Source organism: Temnothorax americanus, unplaced genomic scaffold, assembly GCF_048541705.1.
Source record: "Temnothorax americanus isolate GAGA-0224 unplaced genomic scaffold, ASM4854170v1 Scaffold110, whole genome shotgun sequence".
NCBI lineage: Eukaryota > Metazoa > Arthropoda > Insecta > Hymenoptera > Formicidae > Temnothorax > Temnothorax americanus.
This window is the reverse complement of record NW_027509243.1, coordinates 375,508-383,415: the sequence shown is the minus strand read 5'-3', so window position 1 is coordinate 383,415 and position 7,908 is coordinate 375,508. Positions and strand designations below refer to the sequence as shown.

The 7,908-nt window shown below is 29.6% G+C and overlaps 1 long non-coding RNA gene across 1 annotated transcript; it reads left to right on the top strand.

Moving 5' to 3' along the window:
- Positions 1–968: 968 nt before the first annotated feature.
- On the top strand, positions 969–7,744 carry LOC143908665 (uncharacterized). Its single transcript, XR_013260210.1, has 5 exons — positions 969–1,295; positions 1,389–1,580; positions 1,678–1,841; positions 1,925–2,035; positions 2,106–7,744. It is a non-coding gene; the product is annotated as an uncharacterized LOC143908665 (long non-coding RNA).
- Positions 7,745–7,908: the final 164 nt, after the last annotated feature.

Below are 7,908 nucleotides of genomic sequence, written 5' to 3'. Positions count from 1 at the left end.
TAAAATGCGCATTCCCATTGGAGATCTGTCGCGGAGATGTAAAGGACGGAAGATATGTTTGCAGGGCCATTTCCCTTTTCAAATTTGGGACTTTGGGGGGGGAGAAAAAAAGGTTAGGAGAAGTGCCAGGGGTTTATTGACGCCTTAAATTTTGCGGGGGAAAAGTGTATCGCAAATTTGTGCAAATAAAATACTTAAAAATTTAAAAATAGTAAAAGGGTTTTGGAAATGCTGTTTTTGCAAAATAGAAAAAGGGGAAAAGGGGATAACCCTTTCCCCTTTACACGGGGGGACTTTAGGGGGAAAATTTTTTTTTTTACAAAATTTTTTTCATAAATTTTTAACTAACTTTTTTAAATTTTATTCATTTTTTTTAAGATTCCCTAAGAAAAAAGAGGTTAAAAGAAAAAATGGTTCTCTTTTATTGGTCCCCACAAAAACCCGAGTAGTGCAGTTCCCAGCAAATTTTTTTCCCAAGGGAATCAGACTTTTTTATAAAATATATGGCAATAAATTTAAAAAAATTTTTTTGAAAGCGGGAGCTTGTCCTTCTGTATTATCACGTTTTACAAAGCACTGATATATTTCAGGAAAAAAAAAATTAATTTTACAATACTGTTTTATATAGGTATATATGCCCGGCGTTACGCGCCGTTCGTGCGTAATCATCGCCGCTTGTAGTAAACAACTGCCCGCGCGCCGACCGCGGGGCGGCCGCATCTCGCCCGCGCGCTTGGATTTGGCGGTGGGCGGGCTAATACGTCGATTTTTAATCATTAATAACTCGTCAACTATTGCGAAAATTGCAAAATGGTACATGACTTTTCGACTCAGTTGGCTCGCTCTATCTAAATATGAAAAAAGTACCAACAATTGTGGGGCACCCTGTATATGCTCTCTTTGTCAGTAACCTTTTAAATCACTATATATTTAAAACATATATGTTAGTTTTTATATATATATATAATATAATAGATGCAATATATATATATACCATAGACGTATATAATAGACTGCGCATTCCCATTGGAGATCTGTCGCGGAGATGTAAAGGACGGAAGATATGCTTGCAGTGGCACTTCCTTTTCTAATTGACGTTGGTGGGGAGAAGAAAAGGTTAGGAGAAGTGATCACGTGGTTATTGACGCCTTGAATCTTGCTGCGGGAAAAGTGTCATCGCAATACATTGTGCAAATAAAATACTCATAAAAATATTAAAAATACGTAAAAATGGTTTGGTATTGCTGTATTTGCAAAATAGAACAAGGACAAGAAGATAACCTATCATTACACAGGTGACTTTATGTGAAAATTTTTATTTTTTACAAAAGTTTTATTTCATAACTATTTTTAACTAACTTTTTTAAATTTTATTCATTATTTTTAAGATTACTTAAGAAGGAAGAGGTTAGAGCAAAATGGTTCTCATTTATTGGTCGCACGACAAACCCGAGTAGTGCAGTCTGCAGCAAACACTTTCAAGAATCAGACTTTGTTTATAAAATATATGGCAATGACATTAGAAGATATTTGAAAGCAGGAGCTTGTCCATCTGTATTATCACGTCTACAAAGCACTGAGTATATTTCATGATTAAAAAAATATTAAGTTTACAATACTGTATATATAGTGTATATATATATATTTTATATTTTATATTTTATATTTTATAAAAAGTGCCAAGAGCGCTTTTAGTGGTAAAAATACTGGCAAAAATAATAATAGTAAAAATATTAACATGGATCTAAGCGTGGCATCAGAAGATATGAAGCTCATGAATCCATAAATATTGAGGAAACTGTAATAAATGTTGAGATTGCAAGAGATAAACAACTAAACAAGTTGGTTTTCATATAACAATTATTTTATCTAATTCACACACACATATATACAGACAAACATAAATACATATATAATGTTTTAGAAGTGACACCGAACTATATACAAGCGTAACACCAGATGCAGCTCATGAATCCATAAATATTGGGGAAATTGTAATAGATGTTGAGATTGCAAGAGATAAACAACTAAAGAAGTTGGTTTCCATATAATAATTATTTTACCTATGTCACACACAAACATAAATACATGCATATTTTTTTTAGAAGTGACACCGAACTATATACAAGCGTAACATTAGATGCAGCACATAAAACCACAAATATTGAGGAAACTGTAATAGATGTTAAGATTGCAAGAAATGAACAATTAAAAAAGTTGGTTTTTACATATAATTATACTTTTTACACGTTTTTTCAAAAATTAATTTACTATAAATAAAGTTATATACACATAAAATGGTTTACCTTAGTATAAGTTTAGTATTATTTTATTTTATTTTTAGAAAAGCAGATCAGTTTGAAAGTAACAAAAAACGTTTGCGTACTTTGAGATATGTCGGAGACCTACGTAGAGAAGATTTTGCTTCAGATGAAGCTTGGCACATTTTTCAAAAATATTTAACGCAAACCAAGAGTAAAATAAAAAAGTGTGATGATACAGTCAGATATTTAAAAAAGAAAATAGAAAACCTACAAGAAATAATGAATTGTCTAAAAAAAAAATGGACTTCTTTCTAGTAATTCTATAGATATGATACAAGTAAGGAATTGTAGTATTGTTATATTTGACCATATTGCAATTAATCGCTGGTTGCTGTTGCTAATGGAGTATAATATATCAAAAGATATGTGAAGATTGTGAAATTTCATACTTTCTTTTCTGATCACTATATAGGATTCTATAAGTCTCACTTTACATGAAATAATTAAAAATCTTCTAACTTCCAAAAAAGTTAACACATATCCTACTGCATTAAGAGAGTTTGCTTGCACTTTACTATTTCACTCAGCGGCTGCTTACACTTATGTTAGAAATACATTTCTAAAATCCTTACCCCATCCACAAACTGTAAGGCGTTGGTTTTCCAAATTTGATTTTGGTCCTGGCATAAACCAACTTGTATTACATAATATTAAAAAAATAATTGAGGAAAATTTGAAGGAAGGAAGAGAATTACAGTTTGGAATGCAAGTTGATGAAGTGTCAATTAAAAGGTTTATTGAATGGGATGGAAAAATGTATCACGGAACAGTTGATTTGGGACTTGGCACTGATGATAGTGATAATTCTGAGAAAGCTACTTATGCTTTAGTGTTCATGCTGGTTTGCCTAAATGGTCATTTTAAGACCCCAATTTCGTATTATTTTATTAAGAGTTTGTCTGCAGATGTACGTGCAAATATTCTAAAACAGAATTTAATATTATTGCACGAAAATGGTATATCTAACATTCGTTCTTTGACTTTCGATGGAGCAAGAACCAATATAAGTATGGCAGAAAAGCTTGGAGCTAATATTAAAAATATAGAAGAAAATTCCTATTTTGATCATCCAGTTACTAAGGAGCCTATTGTCATTATTCCTGATGCATGTCATATGCTTAAATTAATAAGAAACGCAATGGCTAGATGTATATTAAAAGATAAAGAAGGTATTATATTAAAATATATTGATATATGTGTATAAGTATGCTAAATTATTTTTTTTAACAAAGACCATAAATACTTTCATATGCTCTATATCTATTTTAAAATTAAAAAAAAAACATTTTACTAATTAACTAGCTTTCTTCTTTCTTTATCTTTATTTCTTTCCTTAGGAAATAACATTGATTGGCATTATATTGTAAAGTTAGTGGAGTGGCAAGAAAAAGAAAAACTGCATGCAGGAACCAAAATTACAAGAAGACACATCAATTTTTATACAGAAAAAATGAAAGTAAAATTAGCTGCACAAATACTTAGTACCAGAGTAGCTGACGCGCTTATTTTTATGGAAATGAAATTTCCCAATGCATTCAGTGGAGCGCGTGCAACTTCACAATTTTGTCGAATAATAAATGACATTTTTGATTTTTTGAACAGCAGGACAAAATATGGAAAAAATAAGTCTCAGGATTGCATTACTCCTGAAAATTTAAGTGAAATGGAAGAGAAAGCAAAAAACTTCATTGATTATATCATAAATCTAAAGATTATAGAAAAAGGAGAAGAAATTTCTATTTTAAAAAGCCTTAAAAGAACTGCATTTTGGGGAATAATTGTTGGTATAAAAAGCGTGTTACATCTAGCAAAATTCCTTTTTATGAAACAAGTAATGTCTTATTTACTCACATATAAGCTATCTCAGGATCATTTGGAAACTTTTTTTTCGTGCATAAGAAGAATGGGAGGAAACAACAATAATCCTACTTGTCGTCAATTTCGATCTAGTTATAAAAAAATAATAACTCATGTTAATGCAATTGTTCCAGAAGGAGCTAATTGTACTTTACAAGATGAAACAAATATGTTTAAAGTACAAGAAATCTCCGAGCTTACATATAATGAAAATTCAGAGACGTTTGTCAATTTTCAACATGATGCTACGTATAATAACTGGTGTTGGAACGAATATAATTCTGAAGTAGTAATGTACATTGCTGGTGCTGTAGTAAACAGTTTAAAAAAAAACGTTGAAATGTGATATTTGTATAGAATGTTTGGAAAGTGATATCCGCACAAAATTACCTTTTTTAAAAAAAGGTAAAAAAAGGCGCCAAGTACACGTATAGTAGTGTATATGTTGTTACCTAAAAAAAAAAGAAAGTGGTAGTATTATACCTCGAAAAAACCTAAGTAACAAGTGGTAGATCTTTATATCTCGAAAAATCTCAAAAAAATCTAAGCAGTAGTATCTTTATTTCCGAAAAATTATAACCCAAGTGATACACGTCACAAAATTATGTTACCTTATCAAAAAGAAGAGTCGCGCTTCAAGTGATCTATTACAATTACAAAAAAGAAATGATATCTCTTTAAGTTAGAGCGCCAATTACAGAGAGAACATGTATATTGCCTCAAAAAATAATTGTTGCACTACATTGAAAAATCTTTACATTGTGTCAATTAGAAAAGAATGTATAATAACAATTTTATAAGATTAAAAAATTTTATTTAAATTTAACAAGGGAATACAAGATATTTAAATACAAAGTTATTTACATGTGTATTTTTTAATGGCCACAAAGAATTACAGAAGTAACAGTACAAAATAAAAATATTTTATTAAAAAACATAAATTTTTCTTGTAAAAAAACTTGGCGCTGCTAGACCTTTTAAATAAATAAAAACAACAATAAATAAAAATAATTCAGAGAAGAATACAATGGGAGTAATATTAAATGATTATCAGCGTGGATGTGGGAATGAGTGATATGGGTGTGCGTGACTACGTGGACGGCGGATAATGCGGCTTATAATTAAGTATAGAATAAGTTTATTTATTTATTTAAAATTTCGAGGTCTAGCAGCGCCAAGTTTTTTTACAAGAAAAATTTATGTATTTTAATAAAATATTTTTATTTTGTACTGTTACTTCTGTAATTCTTTGTGGCCATTAAAAAATACACATGTAAATAACTTTGTATTTAAATATCTTGTATTCCCTTGTTAAATTTAAATAAAATTTTTTAATCTTATAAAATTGTTATTATACATTCTTTTCTAATTGACACAATGTAAAGATTTTTCAATGTAGTGCAACAATTATTTTTTGAGGCAATATACATGTTCTCTCTGTAATTGGCGCTCTAACTTAAAGAGATATCATTTCTTTTTTGTAATTGTAATAGATCACTTGAAGCGCGACTCTTCTTTTTGATAAGGTAACATAATTTTGTGACGTGTATCACTTGGGTTATAATTTTTCGGAAATAAAGATACTACTGCTTAGATTTTTTTGAGATTTTTCGAGATATAAAGATCTACCACTTGTTACTTAGGTTTTTTCGAGGTATAATACTACCACTTTCTTTTTTTTTTTAGGTCCCTTACAAAAAAGTATTACTGACTAAATACTTAAAATCTCAGTGATTTAATACTGTCAATATTTATTTGGGAAATACTGGGAAAATACTGGTAGTGATAAATATTATAGGTAGTGATTAATTCTACACAGAACTACTGGTGCTTAGTATTGAATTACTCACCGATATTTCGATTTCCGATATTTACCCGGCATAAAAAAGAATTATTTTTTTTTTGAAATTTTATTACTATTTTATAACTAAATTTGTTTCTTAAGATGCAGTCTATAATTATAAATATTTTCTCGTATTTAAAAAACACACTTACCTTGGTGGGATCGAACTCGGGACCTCTGGATCGTGAGCCAACTGCCTTACGTGGTAGACTACTTCTTAATTTGATGTATGTGTTATATATAGTCTACATGTGTCATAACCAGCACAAATATATAATTTTTCAAAAATCATTTTAAGAAACAAATTCAGTTTAAAAAGAGTAATAAAATTTTGAATTGGATATTAAAATGATATCTTTTCAGTACTATTTCAAAACTTGTACACTTTTATCACGACGAATAATTAGTACAGACCTTCATATAAAATGTATTTGTGCCTTACTTTTATCTCTTTTCCTTAATATTATCAGGAATTACCCATTATAATGTTTCTATACAAATTGTAGTATTGGTCAGTGATTAATTTCACATGGAATATTCAGTTCAGTACTTGAGTATTAATATTAAAATACTGGCCAGTGATTTATTACACATGGAATCTTTGGTTCAGTACTTCAGTACTAACATTGAAATACTCATCAGTAATTCAACACAAGCATTTATTACACAAGTATTTTTCACCTAGTATTAAATGCCTTCTCATCAGAAATTTAATACTAAGTATTCAATACTCGTCCTGTATTAAATACTACTTTCATAACTTACTGACCAGTAATAAAATACTATGCAATACTTGGATTACAGTGATTCAAGTACTAATAAATACTTAATTTTAGTATTATTAATACACAAAATAAGTATTTATTACTAACCAGTTAGTAATACTTTTTTGTAAGGGGTAACAACATATACACTACTATACGTGTACTTGGCGCCTTTTTTTACCTTTTTTTAAAAAAGGTAATTTTGTGCGGATATCACGCCTTTTTGTAGTATATTACGCATTGTATAAACAGTATGTACAGGATAAAGCTATTTGGAGGTATAATACTACCACTTTGTTTTTTTCGAGGTAACAACATAACAGGGTAACAACATAATACATATACACTATTATGCGTGTACTTGGCGCTTATTTTACCTTTTTTTTAAAAAGGTAATTTTGTACGGATATCACGCTTTTTTGTAGTGTTACGCAATTTAATCTTATAAACAATATATCTTATAATTTTATAAACCGTATATAATACAAGGTATGAAGCTAAAAGTGTTACGGACTATTATTTCTAAAGAAAACAACAATTTAATATTTTGCTCAGTTTTTTAAAAATAATAATCTGTAACCCTTTTAGTTGTACACCTTGTATATATTTTTCAATTTCAACATAAAACATAATCGCAATAAAGCATGATTAATGTTAATAAGTCGTTAACTGTAAAATTCTTTATTTATTTTTATTTGCGTGTCTTACTGAATGTTGTTCGCAACTGTATATGTACCGATATCTTCAGGTATCGATATTTTTGATAATTATTTTTACGTCAGACATAATTTTAATTCATCCAATTTTTATTATGTCTAAACATAATTTTTGTCCAATTTTTATTATGTCTAGACATAATTTTAATTCAGCGATTTTTATTATGTCATGACATAATTTTAATTCTGCCGCTAGGGAAATTTTAAGTCGATTTTTATGAATCAAGCTTGAATTCAATGTTTAGGTGTCCCAGGTTGCCGATGACGAGGTCCACAAAGCGCGCTCTATAGTTTTCGGTGTCCAGGTGTATTAATACCTTGAATTTGATGGCCACGTGTTCCAAGTTGCCGATGACGAGGTCCACATAGTGCGCTTTGTAGTTTTCGGTGTCTACATGTATTAA